The following is a 25727-nucleotide window of genomic DNA, read 5'->3' as shown; positions in this document are numbered from 1 at the left end:
ATGTAACTGGGCAACACACCTCTTTGGGTTTAATTGGTCATGGATTTCGTGTGCCGTCTCTAAAGAGAAATACCTAATAGCAAACGCCTTAGGGTGGGGGAAGTTCCGACAGTGTAAAGTAACAGTCAGGGAGGCAAAGCAGTTAATGAGACTCTGCAGTGGAAAATCAGGAAGAAGTTAAAAGGAATCGGCGGGTATAGTCTGGTGGTGGGCAACGTGTGAAAGTCTTCTGGCCAGCAGATAGTGTTTTGAGCAAAAGCAATAGAGAGGACAAATTCCTCAGTTGTGTGGCCGTCCCTTGCAATAAGGATGGATGGCTAGGAGGGTGTGCGATCTTTAACATCTAAGAAAGGACGTGTCTTCTGCCATCTCCTCCCTCACCTCGACACAGAGTTGCTCGTGGCCAAAAGATTCGGTTTTGCCTGATGAAGTGCTGAGTGGACTAGGTTAGGTTGTCTTGAAAATGGCTGGACCGGAAGATAAAAGGTTTTCTCTCTCTGGAAAGGAGCTTTCCTCCGGGGAAGCGCACAGCTCTCAGGGAGGAATCTGGACTGTTGAGCCCAGGAGCTCCATCCTGCCTCTTCCCGCAGTGCTCCCCAGCAGAATGAGGACGTTATTAAAGCTTGGTGATGACACGACCCTGCACACTGAGGTGTGGCTGCCAAAGCTTTTATCTTTATGGTTCTCATGAGTTTGAGGGAGAAATGATCAAATGCTGCGTGTGCAAATTGAGAGTAACGTTTTCCATTTTGTTAATAGTCAGTCCTTTGGTTTGCTTTTGGGTTTCCTGTCTTGCTCCCTTCTCCTGCGTATTGCTCTGCCCCAGCCTGCGTGAGTACCGAATCTTCAGGAGGGCCAGCTGTAGGAAATCGGGGAAATCCAGCTGTCTGGGATTCTGTTTTGAGATGGTGGCCCTCATCAGTAAAGCGGGAAGCTATCAGGATGTCGAGAAGGTGTTTGAAAAGATTTGGGGGCACTCTTAAATGACAAATTCCAGTTAGGCAGGAGGTCGCCTTGGGCTTTCTGTGATAATAGAGGGGTTGGGGGTGGAGTGGCCCTTCCTCGAGAGTTGATTCTGTGTATTTGCTGAGGTCTACTAAAATAAAGTTTTAAAATGGAATATTCTGTAAAGAAAGTGAATTTTATTGACATTTAAATTCAGTTTAAGCAATACATAATGGGTATCACGTAATTTCCATTTACTGTCATTTTTCACATTTCAGGATCTTTCTTCCTATGTGGTTTCAGTGAAATGCTTGGATGTGCACTTTGTTTTGCTGTCGGCAGATGCATCTCAAGTGGCTTTCCTCCCCCATGTGTCTCACCGTCCGCCAGATGTCCTGACTTTGTGCCTCCTGTAACCTGTCGATCTTTTTGCGGCTGTGGGAGGCGTATGTTTGAACATAGAATTTCGAGCAAAGAGAGTGGGCGGTTAGGGAGTGCTGACCAGGCTCCATGGCTCATTAACTCCAACTGGAAGCTACAGGCTGCCTCTTCTTGGGCCCTTCATACCATCAAGCGTATCCTTTCCTTTCCTTACTGTGAATTCTGCCCCTTGGTCTAGGTTGTATTTGTCCTTAACTCTGATGTGAACACGTGGCCCCTCTGTGCCTCAGTGTCATCGTCCGTAAAATGGGGCTGTATTTCCTGACCTCCTTCAAGGTTACCATGAAGCTTAAGCGATAATGTACAAAGAAGCCTTTCAAGAATTATTAAATATAATAGAAAGATAAAGTGACGTACAGTTAACTATACCCTTTATTATTTAATTCTATCTTCTGCCCTCATAAAATCTGACTTCTTCCAGCTCTATCAAGCTTGCCTCATCATCTCTTTCTAAGAAAAGTTCAGTGCTTGCCTAGTGTCACACAGCAGGTTAGGGAAGACGTCGGATAAGAGCTCAGGCCCCCTGACTCACAGACCAGCAGGATACTCAGGCGTGATGTCTGCTCTGCTTTGCTCTGTCGTCTTCTTTTCAGTGAATGAGACGACTGTCTCCTTTTTGGGGTGGAAATAGCACCGTAGAAGAAGCCAGGACCCTGCCTCGCTCTGGTTCTTGTTAGCCCCCTTTGTTGTGGCCTCCGGTGTCTCCTGTGCTGGCTGGCTCAAGGTGGGAAGGCATGTATGACTGGGTTCTGCCTCCAGGGGTTGGCACGCGAGAGGAAGGAGGCAGACGAGCGAACGCACATCCAAGAGTCTGAGTTCCTGGCTCTGCCACCTACTCGCGGGGCCTGTCCGGGCAAGTCACGCCCGCCTCTGGGTGTAGGCTCCCTCGCTGCCCAGGGTGAGGGCTGGACTGGATGTACAGGATGGTCACCATCACTGAGGTCTCTTCTAATTCATCACCTTTTCTGGGTCTGAGACTCCGAAGCTGTGCTGGGCAGGCCTTCACAAACTGAAATGAAGGAAAGCAATTAGTCTGATGGCATGTTTTTCTTAATCGTTCTCTGTGATGAATCTCACAGGCTAACTAAATTTTCTAACACCCAACACTGCCACTGTATGGAGACATAGATGATGATACTCGTTCGGTTAACCAGATGGTCAGCTGTGCAAAGATAGCAGAAATGGACAAATGATTCGATATGGGGCATAAAAATTAAGGCCAGCATGAACTTCCCTTCTCTGTAGTTCTATGGAGCCTCTCTGAGATGAACTATTAGATTAGGTCATCTTCCTTTTCCCTAGAAAGGACCATAGAGTAATAACAGTAACATTTATTTAGTGTTTGCCCCTGTGCCAGGTGGGTGTTGTTCTAAGTGCTTTCCATATAAAGACTCCTTTAATCTTGACGACATTTTGAAGTAGGAGTTATTATCAGTCCCTCTCTCAGAGATAACGAGGGGGATAAGTTAAACTTATTCAGGATTGCACAGCTGTAAGACACAGAGGCAGGACTGGAACTCTGGCAGCCTGCCTCCGGCAGCCACGTTTTAATGGCTGCACCATCGCCCAAATGAGAGCCACTCACCCTCAGCTCACGTCTGAGAACCTGGAGAGACTGGCCTGTTGTGAGGCCGCAGAATAAGACAGCAGCTGAATCATCTGGCTTGTGGCTCTAAACTCCGCCAGATCTTCAAGTGTAAGCATTCTTACTGTGTGCAAGGGTTCCTAGTCTGGACTCCACGTCTCAGGTGACTAATGGACCCTTGGAAATTGTGTGCAAATCGTATTTGAGTGTCCGTGTGTGTTGTTTTGCTGTGAGTGGGGAGGGACCTCTGGATGGTTTCCTGCACATTATCAGAGGAGCTCCTACCCCGTCATTGGCAGGATTCTAGCTGTGCACGTCCTCGTCAGCCCTAAATCTGGATTAATCCCTGGGGCTGGGAGTTTGGCCATGACTACTTATTGAACCATTGAGTCACTGCGGGAACCTGGAAGAGCCGGACTTTACACATGTCCCCCGCCTCTCGGAGCTTTGGTGCTGATGTACAATTGGACAGTGCCTTTTTCTCTCCTTGAAGCCTTCCAAAATTTTCAATCATGTTTTCCTCTCGAAATTTTGGAACCTCAAGGTTTTGAGGTTTTTGCTTTTGTTTCATTTTACCTCTTCCTTCCTGGTTCTGTTCAGAAATCAGAAGTCTGTAAGCTTTTTATTACCCATCCAACCCGTGAGTTCAGTTTCTCATTTAACTTTTATGAATGTTTTCTTTGTTAAGATGAATCCTTTCAAAACCTTGTAAAGAATGTTTTACCGTATACTAACATGAGAACGGAGGTAAAACTAGAAAATCCAACAGGAAACACACGCGCGTGCATGCACACACACACACACTCACCCACACACACACCCCCATAGGCAACTTCGCTTCAGGTCACTGAAATCGAGTGTATCTGCCAGGGAAGCATTTTAAAGATGTTGTCGTTCTGACAGTTGTGTTATTTCGTGTTACCTGTCTGTCCTTGTCTCCGTTTACGGTTCATTACTCGAGATTGTTCTTTTCAGGGATGAGAACGGGTCACATGTGCTGTGCTGGTCCGGGTACCTGAGAGATGACAACACTCTCCCACAAAGTGGTTTAGTTGCGCTTCTGGTCCCGATGAGTAATGTAACCAGCGTGTCTCTTCTGCTGTGAGCAGGGCTCCCTCACTGTCTGTCTCATCCTCATACGCGACAACAGGGGTTCCAGGTTATGTCAGCGTGACCTCCTTTAGCGATGCCCAGGCGTTGCCTTTGGAGACGGGCTTGGGTTCAGATCCCAGCTCTGGCGTCTACAAGGTGGGTGACTTTGGGCAAGTTTGTCTAATCTCTTGGAATCCTCTTTTCTTCACTATAAAAGGGGAAAGTAGTAATTATACGTTGCTGGGAGCGTTGTGAGGAGTGATACAGACATGTTGATACATTTCCCATAGGCTTTTCACACCGCGAGCACTTGCTAAATGATTGTTGTTGATTGATTGTTATTATTATTGTTATCATTACAATAATGTATTATGAATAATATATAACATCATGCTATAATAATATTATTGTTTTGATTATTATCATCATCATCATCATCCTTAAATTAATAGATGTGATGTGCCTGGTGCGGTGCCTGGTACCCAGCAGGCACCAAACCGGTATCTCTTTGGATGGATTTGACTGTACATAGTTAGTGTACATAGTGACTGCATTAGAGGCTGCAGTGGTGCCTTTTTATTTGTTAGATTAACAAGGACAAAATTGTTGAATGGAACAAATGATGGCTCTCTGTTTAAGTCAACAAGCTTCACAGCGAGGTCGTCCTGAAAGCCGACAATGAGATGTGGCAAGTCTTGGGGGGGATAAGTGACCTTGGAGCTGTTTTCAGGAGCTGCAGTTGCCTGGTTGCCCCAACTGCTAACACTTTGCTTCTGTCCCACGAATGAGGAGAGCAGAGCGGGCAGAAGGGTTCTGGTGGTGTTCATTAATTTTCTTTCAAGAACTGCCACATGTCACCAGCGTGCCCCCCGGCACAGTGCTGTTTGGCTGTCTTCTCTTTGCCCACGAGAAGCCAAAAATGTTAAATTGGTGGAGCTTACTAGATCTGACAGAGAAATTCTTCACGTCTGGCCTGGATGTCTAAGTAAATTTGGTGTACTCCTTGTGGTCTGGGGCAAATGCTGGAAGCTATTAGAATTCTGAACAAAACCCTCCATTCAAAGACTGCTCGTTTCCTGCTGGGGTAATGCAAGTATCAAACATTGAGAAATGTGGCCGGAGAATGTGGCTGCTCAGCGCAGGACCCACTGAGGTGTCTCCGACGGCTCCCCAGATGCCTGAGCATGTTATTTCCACTGGAGTGTCGTGGATAAGTGGTTTCCTTCGAAAATAAGAGCTCTGCTTTTCTGCATCAAGTATGATGAGAATGGGGTGAATTTCCTCTTGTCAGTCAAATTTAGGATGGGGACGCTTTCTCCCTCCCTTGGAGTTCTGGAGACCTCAGTTTTTGTTTTTGTCTTAGTTTTTTGCTTCTAATCCTTTCCTTAAAAGTTTCCTTCCAGAATCAGAAAGTGCCTCTCCTTAGCTATGGAGTCTGCTCTTCCAGACTAAGCCTGTGCAGTGGCTGGAAACTATTTTATTGAGAAGTCTTTATGGAGAAGCTATGGTTTATCTCATGAAATATCTTAGTTTGTCATAAACCGTTTCCTTTCTGAACCAAAATTTATTTTCTGTGAAATTCCAGGTGTTCTTTTACATAACTTGAAAGGAATAGATTTGAGAGTCAGCTCAGGTGTTTTTTCCTAGGAAGAATGTTTTCTTGTGATGGCTTAATTGAGGATGAAATCAGATAACATAGGTGAAATCACTGGGTATGCACAGTGAAAACCATTATTTTAATTAACTTCAGTTAGACCATGTGGTGTGGCCGGTGATGCAGCTGAGCGGTGCGATGCTGTGGCTGCCACGCTGTTTGGCCCTGGCCCTTATCACACTGTGTGGGAATGCTTTTCTTAGATAGTCTCACTCCTGCTGGACTGCAAACTTCTGGAGCACAGGGACAAAGCCTTATTCATCATAGTATTCCCAGTTCATAGCACCGCACCAGACACACGATTAATGCTGTTTTAAAACGAATGGATGAAAAGACATTTTTACGAAACTTGGATGTTGGACCAGGGGGTTTTACAAAATAAAGCACTCGAGTCAGTTTATTGGGCTCCGCCTTCTGTAGTCAGCCTCATCTCTGCTTCGATTCCTCCTGTGGGATGGTTTATGCAGCGAGTCCAGTTTTCTTTCACCCTTGAGGGATTCAGCTACATTACCTAACAGTCGTGTTCCTTTCCCCACAGAGTCTGTGTGAGATGTGAAATATGCGAGATGATAATGTAGAATGGGAAAGATGAACCTATTTTGATGGCTTTTAGGGAGTCTCATCACACGTGGCAGCAGGTGGCTGGCTGGTCAGGAGGCGCGGTCCTGTGTCACGTCGGGGTAGCACTGTGGTTCGCTCTCAGAGAGGTTTTTTTTTGTCTTTTCCTCCAGGTTATGCTGACGTCTCAGACGAAAATATTCCCCGTCTAATGAAAGTCAGAGAAAAATGTATGGACCTGCTCCTGACCACTTGTCCTTTATGTTTTAACAGAGGAAATAAATCTAGATTAAGACTCACAGGTTTCTGGTGGGCCATGTAAATGGAGGCAGGGGCCAGATAGCTCCCCTTTCTTGATTTGCCCATCTTTTCCCAATTCTGGCTGTTTGGGGAATACTGCAGCTTATGGAGTGAAGGTTGCTACTGAGAATGGCAGTGTAGCTGGTTCTCTAGAGATGTCAGTGCCTGCAGGGCCCGGGGCTGTGGTACCCCACAGGAGCCCCGGCCTGGGCTGAGGCTGAGGCTGGTGCTGAGAGGGTGGCTGTGGCATCAGGACGAATTGACCTGAGCCGAGGGAGGAAGAGGACATTCTGTAATTAAAGGCCCAGAAAAGTATTAGTGCTGCCTTTTGTTGCCAACGCTATGACAATTGTCTTTTCTACCTGTTCCTGTGGGTTTTCTGTCATTTTATCATTCATTCAGCAAGTGTTTATTAAATATCTACTCTGTGTTCTATTCCTCATGTACTTTGGGGATTACTTAAGACGGCTCGTAAATCAATGTGTGATGACTCAAACGTGGGTCTGACCATCAAGGCTCTTGCCACGGTGAGAGAGATAGGTATGAAGCAGAGAGTGGCTGGTCCCTGGGATGTGACAGGATGCAGAGCAAAGGGCTCTGGAATCTGATAGACTTGGGTGCCAGTTGAGGGTCTACCACTTTTTAGTTCTTTTGGCTTCAGGCAAGTTACTCAATCTCGTTCCAGTTTGGTTTCTAAATCTTTAACTTGTGAATAATACATTGCCTTCCTGGAGGGGTTGCTTTAGGACTTGAAAAGCCATGAAAAGGGCCTGGCGCAGATGCGCATCTGAAAATGGTGGCTCTTTGTGGTAGTGCAATTGGCCAGGTTCAGGCAAACTCCCGCGCGAGTTCAGAGGAGGCTGTCACCACCCGCTGGGTGGCGGGGACAGAGTGAGGGTCCAGAGAGGGGACCAGAGTTTCATGGGGGCCACACATCTGAGCTGAGCTTGGGAATATGAGTAGGATTTGGGAATGTGGTGTGGAAAACAGAGAAAAAACAGTATTCAAGACTCATGATATATTTTTACAACTTTTTTGTTGTGGTTTTTAGCAAATAGGCGCTCATTTTGTATCGCTTTCATTTGCAGTATGTGAATCAAATCATCATGTTACTTAAACCTTAGCACGACTCTCAATGCCAAGAATTGTGTGTTTCTTCTGTTTTCTTTTGTCGTCCCCACAACTCTGTATAAATAGCATCTATTGAGTGATTGCAGAGGCTCGTGACCTGGCTGTGTTGAAATCTCCGCATTCGTGGGAATGTCCCTCTATTCCACTGTACCATCAGAGGAATTTTGGAAAAAGGGCCCAGACCCTAAGTTCTAGTTGTTTCCCAGAACAGTGGAAACCTAGAGACACGGGACAGGACCTTAACCTGTGGACTTGTGCACGGCAAACCCTCGACTGTGATAATGATGGTTGTGATTGTTATCGATTATTTGGAACTTCTAATAATCCAGAATTTTAATTTGTCAGAGACCCCTCACTCCATGGTGAGTCTGAGTGATCTCCCGCACGGGCCTGCGGCTCCTTTGGCCCTGTGTCCAGCCTGTGTGTCTGCGTGCCCAGCCTCTGTGCCAGCTGCCAAGCCCTTGAGATACGGCACCCTCACCATCTCTCGTGAGGCCCTAAGAGGGGTGTGTGTGCTACAGAACAAGTATAAGTAGGGGGCCCTCGCCACACAGCTGACTCACAGTGCTCCCTGTTCTTCTGCTGAACCTTGCTCTTCCCCACGTCTTTTTTCCAGGACAGAACTCAGCTTTGTGGTGTTAGGCTGTTAGGAACCCGACTGTAGTCACTGTAGTTGTGATTTTGCTGGGTAGGAAAGGAACCCTGTGGAAGGCCTCATTCTGTTGTTCCAGAACACTTGTCAGGCTCCCAGAAGAGGTAGTGTCCTGCTGTCCATAAAATTTGGGCCTGGAGGCACAGAGCCTGATCAAAGGGAACCTTGCAGCTGGAACAGTTCCTTTTAGGGCGGGGGAGGGAAGTAAGTAACCCCAGACAGGCATCCTAACTCAGAATGTTCTAAATGGTTAATGCTTGGCTGACATGCTATAAAGCTAATTTGTTTATACTTGTATCAAGTAATTATACACTCTGCATATAATGTGTTTTTGAAATTATTATTTATTGCACAAATATTATAACAGAAACTGAACTCAAAACACAAGGAAAAATGTGTGTGGGCTCTCCCTTTGTACAATTCAAACTTTTTATATATTTTTGGGTTCATTCATAGTCCCTGTTCACGCATCCATAACGGTGTGGTTGAGAGCGGACTGTAGATATCATTTGGTGTTCTGCCCTTCCCAGCTCCCCTCCACACACATCCTTATATTATTCACGTATGCTTCCAAAACTCCTCGTATCTGCGTGCAGACGTGCAGCTGATCTTACAGAACCTTGGCTTAAACTCTGGGCATCTCTAGGAAGCTCCCACTCTCACCTCGCCCAGGAATTTCTTTTCTCTTGGTGGGGAGGGGAGGAAGTAGAGATGGTATCTGGAGGGAGCCACCCAGAGTTGGTTGTCCAAGGCTGGCTTTGGTGCTTTCATCAGAGACGTAGAGACATAATCTATCAGAGTGAAACCTCTTTGCCTTTCAGCTTCAAAGAAGGGAATTTATAAGGAAATATTTGAGGGCCTCTGGGACATCCAGGAGATGGATCCCTACGTTAGTACTGTGAGTGGAGGAAGTTAGGGACAGGTAAACAGTGACTAAGGGAACCATCTCTGGTTTATTCGGGAATGCTGTTGGCTTGGGTTTGAATACTTCTGACTTCTAGGCGTTCTCTCCCTCCCTCCCTCTCTCTCCCTCTCCCTCCCTCTCTCACTTCTCTCCCGCCCTCTCTCTCTTCTCTCCCTCCCTCCCTCTCTCTCTTCTCTTCCTCTCCCTCTCTCTCTTCTCTCCCTCCCTCTCTCACTTCTCTCCCGCCCTCTCTCTCCCTCTCCCTCCCTCTCTCACTTCTCTCCCGCCCTCTCTCTCTTCTCTCCCTCCCTCCCTCTCTCTCTTCTCTTCCTCTCCCTCTCTCTCTTCTCTCCCTCCCTCTCTCACTTCTCTCCCGCCCTCTCTCTCCCTCTCCCTCCCTCTCTCACTTCTCTCCCGCCCTCTCTCTCCCTCTCCCTCCCTCTCTCACTTCTCTCCCGCCCTCTCTCTCTTCTCTTCCTCCCTCTCTCTCTTCTCTTCCTCTCCCTCTCTCTGTTCTGTAAGAATGATCAGCATCACTGTGCACTTGAGGATGGGGGTGTTGGAGAGGTAACGTGGTAACTTGAGGCTTTCTAAACGTTCCCAAAGGGGGCACAGTGCATATGTTGTTTTCCAAAGGGAGTGGGAAGGAGCTAGAAACGCAGCTTTGAGTGAGAGGCAGGGGCACCCGGGCAGCGGGGACAGCTGTGGCTTTGAAGTCAGACGGCGGGCATTCACATCTCTGCTCTGGCCCTCGTTTGGTGGCCTTGGGCAAATTACTTAACATTTCTGAATCTTTCCGTGAGGATGGTAATTACAGTGCCCACCTCGCAAGGTTGTGGTGAGGATTAAACTGGCTAATGTAAATAACGCACTCAGCACAATGCCTGGCATGAATAGTCAGCACTCCGTAAATGTGAGGCGTTATTTCTATGGTTGCTATTTCCTGTTTCACATGATAATCTGACCGCTTTGCAAGCTGCTTTCCCTGGACTAAGGGAGTAATGGGGTCTGTAAACTATTTTCTGTATTTCCAAGTCTAAGAGAAGTAGACCGTCTGGTCATTGTAATAGCACATGGTAGAGTCTTTGCCACATGCTGCCCGTGGGGGAAGAATACCAATGGGGTCCCTGTTGTTGAAAAAGTTAGGGCTTCTGACCAGAAAGTCAGTAGGTTCTTTAATGAATGCTTGTGGGTGCCCAGTACCAACGGGAGTAAAGAGAGGGTGATATGCACAAAGGACTGATGGATTAGTATGAGGGATCATCCCCTTGCGGAACATCAGGGGTCCACGGACTCCCAAGTCCCCAGTGCTCAGGCGTGTGAACTGGCTTGTGGAGTGTGCCATCGCTGCCAAGCACCCTCTTGGAAACTGGAGGCAGTGAGAAAACTGCTAGGCAGATGGGAACCGGTTTCTCTACCCAACTTGGAGGAGCATTTGCTCTGAGCAACCAGACAGGCTCCAGGAGACATGTGTCTTTAAGTGCCTTTTTTTTCCATTAGCTGTAATTTAAACTGACATCACCTGATTTTGACGTTGCAACAAGGTCTCTGTAGACTTCACATTGTGCTCGCTTTCCCACGCACATCCTCACTGGAGATTGATGGGTTTACACCAGCGTGGAAACTGGTTGGAATGGAAACCATCCAGAAAATGATTAGGGAGCTTGAAGCTTTCTGAAACTGGGCACAGTGAGTATTAAGTCGTTATTGTTTTAATGAAACTTGTCTTAGCTGGGGTCTCTTAACTGCTTGCTTTCTAGTTTTAATACTGAGTCACTAATTTACACTAAAGAGACGCCGTCAAGCTTAAACACTGATCTTATACTGTTTGCCAAAGTGTAAGATCTAACCTGAAATGTGGCTTTGCAAAATCCTCTGTATTAAACTTGGTGGAGAAATAGAAACAAACAAACTGCCTGGTTTCAACAGAAACTGTCAACATACACGTGTGGGAAGAAATTCACGGTCAGTATGTTTATGATGTACCGGGGTGGTCTGCAGTAGGTCCCAGCAGGAAACAGCTAAAGATCATCCTTCCCTAAATTTCATACTTACAAGCCTTGTGTGACACTCTGTACCATCAGCTTTGGATGGTCTTGTCTGTGGATTATCCGCTGTGAGAATGGTCTCTTAGAGACAGGAAGCAGCAAGGCAGAGTGGGAGAAATATATGTGTTGGAGCCACACACGTCTGGCCCCGAGTCCCAGGTCCCAAGTAAATTCCTGAACCTCCTTCTGCCTCGATTTTTCTCATCTGTGACATAGGGGTGGTGATGTTCGTAGGGCAGTGCTGTTGGAGGGTTTAGTAAAGGTAATACAGAAGGTGATGGAAAGCCTCACATGTAGTCAGTGCTCACTTACCGGTAGATGTAAAGACATGTCACCCAATCGCATTCCTCCCAGCTTCATCCAAGGCCACCCAGCCTTTCTTGGCCTTCTCTCTGTTATCACTCAGTGTGTGTTCCTGAAGGCAGTCCAATTTTATCGTTGGTTTGGAGGGAGGACAATAGTTAGGAAGGCAAGCCTACTGCAAGAGCACCCAGCGACCTTGCTACAGGAGCAAATCAAGTGGTTTCGGGTTGTCCGTTATTTATCTTTCACTTCTTCCTTTCATTAGTGGTGCTAATGGAGACATAATGGAGGCATAATTATCTTCTTTGTTAGTCATAAGCGCTTGGTCTCTTCAAATCCCACAATGGTAAAAATAGGTTGTGTTTTTATGATCTCTCTCTTTTTTTTTTTTTTAAAGATTTTATTTTTTTTCCTTTTTCTCCCCAAAGCCCCGCAGTACATAGTTGTATATTCTTCATTGTGGGTCCTTCTAGTTGTGGCGTGTGGGACGCTGCCTCAGGATGGCCTATTGAGCGGTGCCATGTCCGTGCCCAGGATTTGAACCAACGAAACACTGGCCCGCCTGCAGCAGAGTGTGCGAACTTAACCACTCGGCCACCGGGCCAGCCCCTTTGTGATCTCTTTTGGCTTCCGAAAACCAAAGAAAGCCAATGAGAAGGTAGGAGATGATCTGAGAGATGATCTGAGATTCCCAAGATTATCAGGGATACTTATGATCCTATGTTTATGGAGACAGTATTCCTAGGGAGAAATATTCTCTCTCAGTTGGAACTGGAGATATGGTAAGTGGTGGGGGAGGCGCGCTCTGAGCTCTCGCACCCAATCCTGCCTCCACTTCTCTTTGCCTTGGTTCTGAGGTCATCCATGCTGCAGGGAGACTTGGCCGTCCGCGGATGAGGTCGCTCCTGATTCAGGGAGCAGTGGGGTACCTCTGTCTTAGTGGTTGCAGCTACTGTTAAATGGTGTTTCCATTTGAAATTGGATTGTAAACTATACAGTAAGATATTTTTTGGTGGTAGATCTTGTTTCTCTTCTTAGTCTATCCTCTACTCTCACTCCTCCAAACCATTCTTTAAAAAACAAAACAAAGCAGACAGAAGTCTGTATTGAGAAAACATCCAGAAGCAGCGAGCAGCCGGGGTCAAACCTTCCTGATGTGGGGTAGAAGCCTGTCACTGTCCCTTCGATCGGCTGATTTAAGTTCTTTTGGAGGGATTCATGCAAATCTCTCAGTCCCATTGATGGAGACAGAAAGAAAAGGTATCACTAAAAACTCTCAGAATTGGTTCAGGAAAAATATTCTTTATCTATGGAAAATTCATTATCCTATCTAGAAGAATGCCTTGAAATAGCATAAGATTTTTATTATGTCTTTTACCAAATAATACATTGTTCAAAAAAAAATTAAAAAAGCCTTTAAAAATCAGACTACCAGTAATACTGAAAATATGTATGCATCTTCATTGTCACAAAGAATGCGATAGTTCATAGGAAGTATTGTCTGACAAATTTAAAACCATTGCAGTGGTTTTGATAGGTTTTTCACTTGGAAGTGCTCATATTCTGGAATGTGTTTATAGATCTTGACCTCAGATGCTTCTCCTGACTCAGAAATTGGAAAACATTTTGCCAGAGGGGCCGACAGTGAATGCCTGCCCTGGGCCCAGGGCTGATGTGTGAGGAGCTGGTTCTGTAGTCCGGGGCAGCCAGGGTGCTGATGCCACAGTGTCTTGCTCAGTGTAAACATGTAAAAAATAGGCAACACATGCCCTAGGACCAAGATAATTATTAATGAGATGTGCTAATAAGTTCATTAACAAAAGAGGAATTTGAGGAGAAGGAAGTGGAGGAGAGAAATTGCCTTTTTCCTTCACAGTCACTCTCTCGTTTTAGGGCACGAATGGTCCTCTGGCTTATTTCAAACTGTGGTGTGTTTTGTTCAAACTTGTCAAATTCTCAATGTACAGCCCACTGAAAACATTTTTCTTCTTTTTAGGGGGCTGCTTCTTTTGGCCTCTTCAAGATGATGAAGGGGTGTAATTTGTGAGGATTTTTGTGGCACTTTTGGTAGTGGTAGGTGAGACAGGATAAATGGCAGAGTCTCGGGTTGCCTGTGCGATGTTGCACCCGGTGCAGGAGCGTCTCTGCTCTCCGTTCCTCCCCCTCTGGTGGATCTCCCTGCTGAGTGAGCAGACCTGCCACTTCTGAAATGCAGGTTGTTCGGTTCGGGAGCATTTCCTCCATCTGACACATCCTGGCTACTCGGGAAAAGTTGATGAGCCAGTTAGGTCCCAGGGCTGCTGGCCACGTCTCCTTAGGGTGGTGAGGGCCCTCTTGACATGTTAGGAAGATGGCACATGTGTGCTCTCAAAATTTCCTTTCCAGGCCAAACATGCCCAGTAACTCCATATTCTTAGGGCATTGTTTCCCCGTTTTCTCCTCTTTTTGCTCTCTGCTGGACACATTACAATTTGTCAATGTTTATCTTAAAATGTTGTGAAAATAGCTGAATGAAATGCCCCAGGTATAGGTGATGAGCGCAGAGGATAGCGGACTATTGCTCTTACGCTCCTGGACTCTGGCGTTATCCTATTAATGGAACCAGCACTTACTGGACCTCTTGGGGTCTCCATGCTTGGACAGATGGACCGTGGAGTGGCTCTGAGAACAGCCTGGAGCCAGACACCTGAGTTTGATTTCAGACTCTACCACCTATGAAAGGTGTGACCCTGGGCAAGTTGCTTAACCCCTCTGTGCCATAGTTTCCTCATCTATAAAGCTGGGCAAAGTTACAGTCCTTGCTTATAAGCTTATTATAAAGAGCAAATGAATTATTTACGTGGTGTGCTTACAGTGGGGCATGAACAGAGTGAGCTCTGTGTGCCTGTCCTGGGCGCCCGTGGAAGCCTCTGGGACTCGCTGTCTGAAGGCAGCGAGCTTTCTCAGGGACGCTCCAGGATGAGGCCGCTGTGTTTGAATCCGAGCTCTGCCATTCTCTGCGTGTTCTTAGACAAGTCCCTCCACCTGTCTCAGCTTCTGTTTCCTCGTCTGCAAACGGGGCATAAAAGAATAAAAGAAATATCTTCCCTATAGGGTTGTTGGGAAGACTGAATGGCACAATATGCACAGTGCTCGCACGTTGTGAGTGCCCTGGAAAGGCTTGCTAACGTGGTCATCAGGACTTCTGAGCCCTAATTAAGATCCTTGAGGGCAGTGGTCATGGTTTACACTTCTTTGCTTTTCTTTTTTTTCAAACTGTACCTAGTATGCCATCTGTATAAGCACTTCTAAATTAAAAGAGTAAATATTTAAATTGAGTTTTCCCTATGGGTCTTACCTTGGGTAAGTGGGAAAATGAAATTCTTCTAAGTACTTAAAACTGTGTGCTTATGAGTTCACGGTGGTGTTTGGCCTGGTCGTTCTGAGGAACGTCTTCTGTTGCCTCCGCGCTCTGTCTAAGGTACTTGGGCTTCAGGATAAATAGACGTGCTTGATCACCTCTCTCCTCATTCATTGCTCATTACTTGCCGGGAATCTTTAGGCTGGTGGCTGGACTGCCCCCGGAGGCCTCTCTCGCCTTCCCAACAGCCGGTGAGGTGGGTGAGCAGTCATGTGAGTGACAGAAGTGGTAGCCAGTTTTCTAGGGACTCAGGGATTCATTTTTCTTGTGTCCTTGAAGCTTTAAGCAAGTGAGTTTTAATGTCGTTGAGAGAGTGGGAGACCGTTTTAGAAAAATGGTTTATAGTTATTAATGTTTTCAAATCTTGCTTGGGTTTTAAAGGTGGGTTAAGCTGCTAAAGTGTATATAAATTAAAGCCAGTTCAACAGAGGAGCCTCTCGTCCATTCTGTCTTTGGTGTGCTTAGAATTCCATCAATTTTATGGGTCTCAGAATACTTGCCTTGTTTTGAATGTTTCCAATAAGACGGAGTGAAGTGGCTTACACCTCGTGAGATATGAAGCTGCTACCCAGGAATGCTGTTTGGCGCACATATAAAGAAAGCGCTGGGCTCTCGATTCGTAAAAAATGTGTGGCTCATTTCCCTAGGACACGTGCGTTATTGTCACAGAGGAATTTCATTTTTCACTCCCTCCCACCCTGTGCATCGCTTGCACACGGTTGCGATTCGTCAACTGTGACCCCCCCCCACCAACCTCTTTCAGGGCATCTCCATCCAGCTACCCAAAGAGAAAGGATTCTGTGGGGAGGAGGGCAATGTGTTAAACACCCCATTTTCCTGCATGAAAGGGGCATGTAAGAGAAATGGTGTGAGTGTCAGCCCAGCTGACTCCATGCAATTATGAAAGAAATTGGAGACTGTTTCCATGAGAGAGAGACAGAACAAGTGTTTATGTCAGCTCTTTCTTTCTTTTTTTCGCTCTCTCTCCCTCTCTCTCTCTCTCTCTCTCTTTCTTCCTTCCTCCCTTTTGCAGTCTCAAGGCTGTAGTTGAGGTTGGCTTGCAGAAATGAGGTCGTGCCTCATGCTTGAAACCAGAACCCTCCTGTGGAAGCCCGCGGAGCTCCCCCCGTGAGCATCTCGTGTACTGCACTCTGGCTTGTCAATGAGGTTGCCAGAAAAAAGTAAATAGCTGGCTTTGGCTAAGAAAGCAGTGACTCTTTTCTGCAATGAAAATAGCATTTTTTTCCCCTTCTGAAACATTTTTCTTAGAAAATGAGAGCAGGCCAGGATGAGCACTGCTTCTCTGGGTTAGACGTCCAGCCTTCGATTTTCCAGCGAGGCCAGGGTCATTTTGCTGTGGATGCTTGATGCAGTGGAACGAGCAATGGCCTCCAGTTCTGTTCTTGTTCAGCCACCAAGACCCTAAGAGTTAACAGGTTTGCCCAAAGTTGAAAGAAAAATTTCTCTGGGTGGAAAGCCACAGTGGTTGAAACTTTGGCCTTTGGTGCCAGGTGGACATGGGTTCGAGTTCTGGCTCTGCCGCTCAGTGTGTGAGTAAGGCAGATTACTTAATCTAAGCCAGTTTCCTCATTTGAGGCTGGCGCTAAGAATGCACACCACCTGACGTTATCGTCATGATTCAGTGACAGTGTTACAAGGCAGGAGTGTAGAACCTGGCAGGTGGAAAGAGCAAAAGACATGGTAACTTGTCATTTTTATTTTTCCTTCGTTTGTGAAGTTATGCCGGGAGGCCTGGCCCTGGAGGAAGTAGGGTGAGGGGCAGTGTAGGGCCAGGTTAGAGGGGAGTGTGCAGAAGACAACGGGAATTCCTGGTGTAGTGTGCCTGGAGACCCGTTAAATAGCATTTGTTCTCACGCAGGCCGGAGGACCTTTAGACTTTTCTTTACTGTTTCTAGAGAAAATTCAGGGAATGTTGACTTTTAGGGAAGATTTAGACTTCCAGTTTAAAGAAGAAGATTTATCAGCTCCTATATTCAGGAGGAACAATTTATTAGAAATTTTGCAGGGGTGGGGAACCCTTAAAAGAGGGAGACTGGGACCCTTTGCTCTGTGCAGTCGAACTTTGTAAACTGTCTGATGAATTTAGTAGGAACAAGTCACGGACGACAGAGGCTCTCCCTGTGGCGACACAGGAGGGCAGTGCGCAGGTGCGGCTCTCTGGGCTGCCTCTGGCTGAGCGCAAAGCCTTTCTTATGCTGCAGCCTGGATGCTCAGCACACAAACCTCCCTTCTGGGGTGCTGGTGCTTCCGAGGGCTGGCCTCCCAGGACCTCTCTGGCATCTCGCGAAATTTCAGGCCGTCCTTTTCTCCTTTGCATCTGCCTCCTTACCCCTTGGCGGCTTTGGCACACAGCCAGAGAGCGGGTGGGTGGATGGTGTGGCCTCGGGGACTCCTGAGTGCCCGGCTGCTCTTCTCTGCCCACATGGTCTATGGAGCAGGGTCCAGCTGGGGGGAACCGGGGAGATGAAGGGATCTTGCAGGACTGGTGTGGGATGCTTGTTCTCCAAACACGCCTTAGTGTTCTCAAGCTTCTTGTGCTCCTGCTTTTTTCCTTTTGGCTTTGAAAACACCATTACCATTCCTCAGCAATGAGGAACTGATTGGAAATGAACTTCACTGCTATTTGCTTAACAGTTCCAAGCGCTGCAGCTTGTCGCAGCCTCGTGACTGCCCCTGTGCGTGTTCTCTGTCTCCTGCTCATGTAGTCTCCACGTTGTAGCTGGAAAGATTTTTTTTTTCAAACACAGAAATCTGATTGTGAGCCTTCCTTGTTTAAAGCTCCTTAACGGCTGCCATTTGCTTATAGGCTAAGCCCTGAAATCCTTACTGTGGCTTGGCTTACAGGGCGCCGCCGGGCTGGCCTCTGCCCACGCTGCTTGTCAGCACCAGCCTCTGTCTTCCTTGTTCCCTCCCTTTCCAGAACCCCTCATCTGAAGATGGGGCCCTCCCACCCACCCCCAGTCCCCACCCTGGTTACTCTCACCCACCCTGGTTACTCTCACCCACCCCTTCTCTCTCTCTTGATAAGCACTGCGAAGCATTCCTCTCAATTCGTGCTATTGCACAGTCCCGAGTTGATTTCCTGTCAGTAGACTGTCAGCTCCGTGAGGGCGGGGACCAGAGTCTGTTTAGTCACCACTGTGTATGCAACCTGGTGCGTCTCAGGTCCCCAGCATTCATTTGTTGAATAACTTCATTTAGTCATTGGTTCATTCCTTCTCTAAAGGGGTGGGCAACCTAAGATGTTAAAACCTACTTTGAAAGGACAGTTTAATTTGAAAGTAAAGAAACCATCAGAGGGAGAAATAGAAACCACAGGAGTCTGGAAGGAGTTGGGTCTTACAGTTGAGGAAGGGTGTAAGCTTTGAGCAGAGCTTGCTGGCTTGCATCGTTTATTATATATTTAATATAAATTTTTAAATTTTAATATATTAAAATATTTAGTTATTTAATTTTCTCTTGGCCATAAGGAAGGCAAACAAGGAAATGCAAACAGATTACTTAGTTCTTAGTATCTGGGGAAAGAAGCTCATCTGGAGTGATAACTATTTCCTGGCATCAAATTTGCCCTGAAAATTATAAAATGATTCCATAAGGGGAAGCAAGCAGCCCCCAACTCCTGCTCCATCACGGGAGCATCTTCTGTCTTGGTTTTGCCAAAGGGACAGGGTTTGTGAGAGGGAGCGAAGCTGCATGAGCTGGAGATTCAAGCCCGTGCGTGATTGAGAGAGAAGTTTAGAAAGTTCGGGAGACAGTCTGCGGTCTGAGATGAGAGCTGAGGCCCCTGAGCCGTGGGGCCACCCCTTTCTGGCAGCGTCCCTCGTGTGCATTCTGTGGGACCTCAAGGTATTCTTGGGAAAAGTGTTCTCCAGTCAGATATGTTTGCCACGCACTCCGTTCGATCTCCCGGCCTGCTCTGGAAGACGTGCAGTGAGCATCGATAAGTAAGGACCTGGAGAAGTCTTACGGTGAAGAAGTGTTGTTCAGCTGTTCAATCCAACATTTCCAAACTTACTCCAAACCACAGAAAACATCGTTACAGAACCTCCCTCAGAACAGCCCTGGGGAAACGCTAACTTAGGAGGTGGGGCACGAAGAGTCGGCGTGTGAAATCAAGATAGAGTTGTCTACTTTGTTGAGAAGCAAGTTGAAATAGAGTTTGGTTTTGCAGTAGTGGGGTGGGGTGGGGATGTCCAACCAATATGGGTTGGGGGAGGGAGGGTCTTCCCTTTGTGAAGAGGATGTGGACCGTCCGCATTTCATACAGGGCTGAGGTCGCGAGGAAGACAGCTGCTGGGGGCAGTTCAGGGCCTCCATGTCTCAGCTGGGTGACACAGGAAGTCACCCGACATCTCCATGGCTCTTCTTCATCTGTGACATGTGGGTGATAGTAGTCATGACTGCAAAGGTTCTTCCAAAGTTTCATGCCGTGACACTTGTGTAACGCTGAGAACAGTTCAAAAGAGGGAGCCTAATAAGTATTGGCTGTTAGCAGTATTGCTGATTAAACAACGCCAAGAAATTAGAAAGCATGAAAAGATGAAAAGGCCCTTTACTCAGAACAAAATCTAGAAACTTCTAATAGTCAAATTATTCTTCCCACGAGGCCTCTTCCAGATTGATAATATTTTTAGAAGCTGATGGGGTCGTAGTTTCCCAGCTGGAGAGAACTCTGGGCTCCATGGCAGGCGGGGAGGACCGTGCTGTGTGGTCCTACAGGACCTATGGTGGAAGTCACACCATATGCAAGTACGTCCAAATCAGTCATTGTAATTACCCGCAATGGCGGAATCCAGGTCTCCCTTTGTAATCTTTTAAGTTATCTCTTTAAAAGATGCTTTCTCTGTAAAAGAATTTGAGTCGAGTGAGTTTCCTTATGACAGTTTGAGCTCGGTTTGAGGTGTCGGCTCTCTCGTTGATTATGCCAGGTTCTTTTTGGTTTCTAGGAAGTTGAATCAAGAGACAGGATATTTGGTTTTCTAGCTACTCCATGAAATTGCATACCACCTATCCTTCCTTCCATCCATCCATCCACCCAATAAACATTTATTGATCACTTACCTCTAGCCAAGTCCTACTAACCACTTCCGATTTACAAAGAACCTTCACAAAGCCCCAGAATGTAGTCTGAAGATCGTACTAGGAATTCTAAAGTGGCCTCTGAAAGTTACTTATGAAATCGAAGGGATCTTTGCTCTATCTTAACTTTCTTACCCTCTGCATTGACAAGTTCTGTTCTGTGCACATTGTGACTCTGGAAGAATAATATTGGACATTAGATTCAGTTTAAGATCTGAAATATCCATTCCATGGGTAGTGATACAAGAAAGGCTAATTACTAAATAATTAATAATAATCGTGATGATGCTGGCCCTGATTTGGCCTTCCCATAAGTACAGCTGCCCCTGGACTCGTCTCCGGGGCTCTCTTTAACAACCCTGGACTGTGATAATGAATGAGTCTCTTTAGGAATTTTTCTTTTTGGTTCAAGTGGCTGTCTCTGAAGAGTGTTCCATGGGGAAGCAATCTTCATAACACAGAGTTCTTACAGATAAAACTTTGGCAGACCCGTTTTCAACCCTGGCATTCAGACCTCCTAAAATTGCTATCAGCTAATGGATATTTAGGATACATAGCGCTGGGAAGGCAGTCAAATTGGTTCCAGGCCTCCAAGGCCCTACATGTCTGCGCATCACATGAGAGCTGTGAATACCAAGGCCAGGCAGGCCAGCCTTCCCGGGGAGCTCTGTGCACATCATGGGGAGAAAGTTCCTAAGTAGCGATCAATTCCTATTCTCTAATGTTAATCACAATTAATGCATATGGCCAGCTCTTGCCACTACCAGAATTATTTTGTTTATGGGGATCTTATATGTACGTGGGGAAATCATGTTCTAAATGCTAGCACACTGATAAACAGTCATTCATTCAGCAGACATTTAGTGAGTTAATTTCATGCCAGATACTTTGTTGGGCCTGGCAATAGGAAGGCGAATAAAGCATGGTTTCTGCCCTTAAGGAAATTGTAAAGTAGCATAGGGTTTCAACTTGAGTGTCAAGAGTCAATCAATTAATTGGGAGTGGCTGCCTGGAGGGTTATGTTGGGAAGAATTCTGAGGCTTCATCTGGACTCAGTGATTGATTAGCACAATCTGCCCTGAGGGAGAGGAAGGGGACCATGGCAGATGTACCCCCCACTTGCTGTCCCTGGTCTTCTGGGAGACGGGCGGGCAGCTGCAGCTCAGTCCGTCGGGTACTGCAGGAGAGGATCATGCGAGGTGCTCTGGATCCCTAATTCTGCCTGTGGAGCAGAGACTGGCTTCACGGGCAGGTGAACTTGGAGCTGAGACTTGAACAATTAATAGGGGCTCATCAGGGGGACAAACAGGAAAAGGGCAGTCAAGGCAGAGGAGCCAAAGTTAAAACAAGGGAGAGGAGAATGGGCTTGGGGCAGGCTGTCCTGTGTGCCAGGGAGAAGGAACAGCTCTGCAAGGCCAGGTCACACCGCGTGGCGTGGATGTGAAAGCCCAGGAGGACAATGAGACAGCACCAGAGAACACCGCTTCCTGGGGAGTATCAATCTGGAAGGAAGGCTCTGGGGGCGCCCTGTAGAGCTCAGGTCTCTAGCCTGTTCTGTCCAACCTTTGCATCAATGGCCTGATTAGACGAAGATGACGTCCATGCTGGTCAAAGTAGTAGCAGACACGATGTTTGGCCTGTGAAGCTGCTCAGGACTCAGGATGAAGCCAGATCTCCCAAATGGCCTGAATGACTCTAATCAGAGGATACTTGATAGGGAAAAATGTACAATTCTCTGCTTTGGTTCAAGCAACCTATACCACGAGAACAGGCTGGAGAATGCTCGGCATGGCAATAATGTAAATGAAAAGAGTGAGGTCTGGGCTGCAAACTTCACTAGTCCATGGGGTGATGTGGCCACACAGAGACAATAGGAACGATGGGCACAGAGTGTTCAGAAAGAGCCGTAATCGTCCTGTCTTCTTGTGTCATGTGCAGACCACAGGAGGAATGTTTGGTTTTGTAAAGAATTTAGGGATAAAATCAGCTGGCGTGTGTCCAGAGGCAAATGGGATGGGGAGATGTTTTGGTTGATGATTTTGGGGTTGCTAAACCTAGAAAGAGAAAAACACAAGAACTGTCTTCAAAAATTTTGAAGACAATTGTGGCATAACAATTAGGTTTATGGTGTATGGAAGGATGAAAAACGGGTGGACATTTCTGGAAAGCAAATTTCAACTCAGTTTCTGGATGAAGCCTCTGATGGTAAGAGCTTCTCCAGCGTGGAAAGGTCCTTTCCCAGAAGGGGTGATGTGGAGAGTGGGTGAGCACTGCTGGCGGGACGGGCAAGGGCTTTGCAGGGCAGATTGGGGTTCGGGCCCATTGGCCCTTCCAGCTCTGAGCTTTGTTATTCTAGAGAAAGAAATGTCCCAACACTGTACTGTGTTTGCTGGAGCCAGAGAACGAGCATCCGTAAATCCGAGCCTGCCTTTAGCTGAAACCTCTCTGTTGAGCTGACTTTTGCCAGGCCAGGGCTCCTCACCTCCTCTCTGACAGTGCAGCCTTCCCTCCCCTCGTCTGGCCCATCCCTGTCCCAGTCTTAGAATCTCCATCCTCTTTTAAAGAAAATCTTCTCTTGCTTTTTGGGCTGCTCATCTGAAAAACACCCCATTAAATATTTGACCAGAAAAAGGCACCATCCTATAAAAATACCTATAACCTGGAGGATGAGACACAAACAGCCCCCTTTCCCAGCTCCGGGCTTGTGCTAACCCTGTGTTGTGACGGGGTGCAATGAGCTGGCCCAGAGGAGAGGCCAGATGACATGAGGGGTCCTTTTGCTCTCTGCCCTTTGAGGCTTTGCATGTTGTCTCTGGCCGCCGGCCCCGTCAGATGCTTTGCCAGCTTCCGTCCTGAGTCTGATTTCTCACGCCAGGTTCATCTCGTTGTTGCTGAATAAACGAGGTTCCCACCATCACAACGCTCCTTCCCCGTCCTCTAGGAGAAATCTTCACGAAGAGGGATCGGCTGCCGTCATGGATGAGGGGGCGTTGCTGAAGGGCCAGCCCTGTGACCCCTTGGGGAGGTGGGGAGCAGAAAATGCACACGCTGTGCCCAATCTAGCTCCTGCTCCCGGCTTCTTCCCAGACCTGCCTGTTAATCACCTGTTTACGTTGCCAAGAATGCCTGCCTGGGTGATGATAGCGGGAGAGCCGCGACAAGACATCACAGGTTTGCTCACGTGGAGTAATCCTTCCGGAGTCACAGGCCTTTTGGTGGCCTCGGTGCAGACAGAGTGGCTGGTCTCATTCTTTCCCATCGATGGCCAGCGGCCCCCAGAAGACAGCTGAACTCTTTCTACCCCTTTGCTGTCCCCTGGCTGGTGGTTCCCACACAGAGGGCGGTGCCACCTGGCTTGGTGCCATCTTCCGCCTCACCTCTTCCCTGTTAGCATCCCTGCCTGCTGCTCCTGGTGACTGTTAGTGGAGTCAGACTGGTGGAGTTGCATCTCTGATGTGATGTGAGGGACACACAAGGACCGGCTTTCCTCCAGCCTCTTCCCTCTCTGCTGGGCCCCGATGCCACAATCCTAGGATGCCACAGCTGAAAATGAGCTCAGGGGTCATCAACCCCAACCCCTCCACTTTGGCAATGAGGGAACTGAGGACCAGAGAGGCAAAGGAAGTTGCTCAAGGTCACACAGCTAGTTGTGAAGGGATCTGAAACCTCGGCCTCTGGACTCACAGTCCTGGGATCTGTATCTTCTCTCTGGTGAAAGCCTTGCCCCTCACGAAAGGGACATATTCGTCCGTTCATTTATTCACTCAGAGATTCAGCAAGTATTTATGGATCTGTGACGGGTAGATAAGGTCTGCCTCCATAGGCAGCTCCAGTCCAGGGCCGAAGACAGGGCCCACATCAGCAGCTGTGACTCAGTGTGGAGAGTGCGCAGGGAGAGCGAGGGAGAGAAGGCTATGGCACATGGAGGGGAAGTTCTGGCTGGTTCTCGGGGTTGGGGATGGGGGAGAGGAAAAGGCACCTGGGTGATCTGGAGAGGCAACACAGCCTGGCAGTGACCAGAGGTGGCCCTGGGCCGCTGCCTGTGCGTGAACCCAGGCTCTGCACTCACCCCCGATGACCTGGGGCAAGGTGCGACTCTCCTCGTGCCTCAGTTTCCCTCTCTGGAAAGTGGGGAAACTAAGAGTATTTATCTCCAGGGGTTATTGCAGGGGTTCAGTGAGTTCATACATTTACAGCACTTTAAAAGTGTACCAGACTAGAGCAAGCCCGGATGCTGGCTGTTCTTATTCTTGACAAAAAGCGGGATGCGAATAGGACGTTTCGGTGGTGACTGAAGATCCGGAATGTTGGCACAGTTGTCAAAGAGAGATGGTGGTGTTGACTGGGGCTCCTCGGAGGGGAGCAGGTGGGTTCGGGGGGAAGTGCCAGGTCCCAGTGGAGGCAGGGGGCAGGAAGGCAGTGGAGGAGAAGCATTTCTGGAGGCTGGATGTCCCCTTCACGGCTTTGTCTAAGCTGAGAGGTAAGCATCCCTCAGCTGAACCAACGGGGGATGCCCGCAGGATCTGGGGCTCGTGGACAACGATGATTCCGGGCATGGCCCTTGCTCTGAAGGCGCTTCCTTCCTGAGGTGGAGACAGACGTGCCCACAGAGCTGTGCCCTGGGGCGGGCTGCCTGGAGCCCTGGGGGACCAGGAGGGAGGGCAGCAGCCTGGGAGTCTTAGGCCGGGAATCTGGGAAGGTCCATACGCATCGTCCATTGTAATTGTCCTGGGGCAGGGGTTTCGCAAGAGACAGTCCCGTAGCCTCGAGTCAGCCCAGCTGAGCCCACCTCCACGCCTCAGGGCATGGCGCTCGGCACCCGGAGGCGCAGAGGTCTCGGATCTCCTCCTGCAGGATGGTGAAGGCCAGCCAAGGGAGAGTGTTTTCTTCTCAGGGCTCGTATTTCTCTCTTCTCCCAAGGAGACTTTGGTTTTTAAAATTAGGCAAAAACTCCGAGCCTGGGCCACTCACTCCGTCCGCCTGGCGCAGAGCCAGCGGAAGCGTGCAGTCGGAAGCCCGTGGGCCGGCGGCACGGGCCCGGGCAGGTGGGCGGGAGCCGGGCCGGAGCCCAGCGCCTGTGACTTGTTACGGTTGCCCGGCGGACACTGTTTTTCTGCCCTCTGGGAAGAAGGATGGGGATCCTCCCCTTCGCCGCTCCTGCCTCCTCCGGGAGAATTTCCTGCTTGTTCCAGGGCCGGACTGACAGCCCAGGAGACTGAGGCCTTCTGTCCGCACCGGGCGGGTCGGCCGCCGCCAGGTGGGCGGCCTGGAGCCTGCCTCTGCAGAGCGGCGAGGCCACCCCTGAGAGGGCCCGCGGTGGTCTGAGGCCCGAGGACGGCTTCCTTTGTCCTGTTGTTTCCTGTTGGGTTTGGAGTGGGCTTTTCTGGGGGGCGGGTGGGGAGCAGCAGGTTATGTCTGTCTGCTCCCAGTTGCTGTCCTTTCTTCCATGAAGAATATACTGAGGAAGGAAGGGGAGAGTGTGCGACCTGACAGGGCTCATGGCAGGGGACCAGAGTTTGTTTGAATACATAAGGTAATTTTTTAAATTTTTGTTTATTTTTGTCATTTTTATTGAGGTATAATTAATGTAGATGAATTTTAAGTACTCGGTCCT

At 48.1% G+C, this 25727-nt stretch overlaps 1 protein-coding gene across 5 annotated transcripts in view; it reads left to right on the top strand.

Moving 5' to 3' along the window:
• The window catches only part of ROR1 (receptor tyrosine kinase like orphan receptor 1), a 358789-nt gene that overhangs the window by 72846 nt on the left and 260216 nt on the right, over window positions 1–25727 (top strand). For 2 of the 5 annotated variants that reach the window (XM_070267554.1, XM_070267557.1), the window contains exon 1: window positions 10793–10951. The exons of 2 other annotated variants lie outside the window; for them this stretch is intronic. The gene's annotated coding sequence lies outside the window, so the exon portion shown is untranslated. Of the gene's footprint in view, window positions 1–4019; window positions 4220–10792; window positions 10952–25727 lie in introns of those variants that run through there. One more of the 5 variants, XM_070267555.1, reaches the window with a different exon arrangement.

This window comes from Equus caballus, chromosome 5 (assembly GCF_041296265.1).
Source record: "Equus caballus isolate H_3958 breed thoroughbred chromosome 5, TB-T2T, whole genome shotgun sequence".
Classification (NCBI taxonomy): Eukaryota; Metazoa; Chordata; class Mammalia; order Perissodactyla; family Equidae; genus Equus; species Equus caballus.
This window is presented reverse-complemented; position numbering and strand designations above follow the sequence as displayed.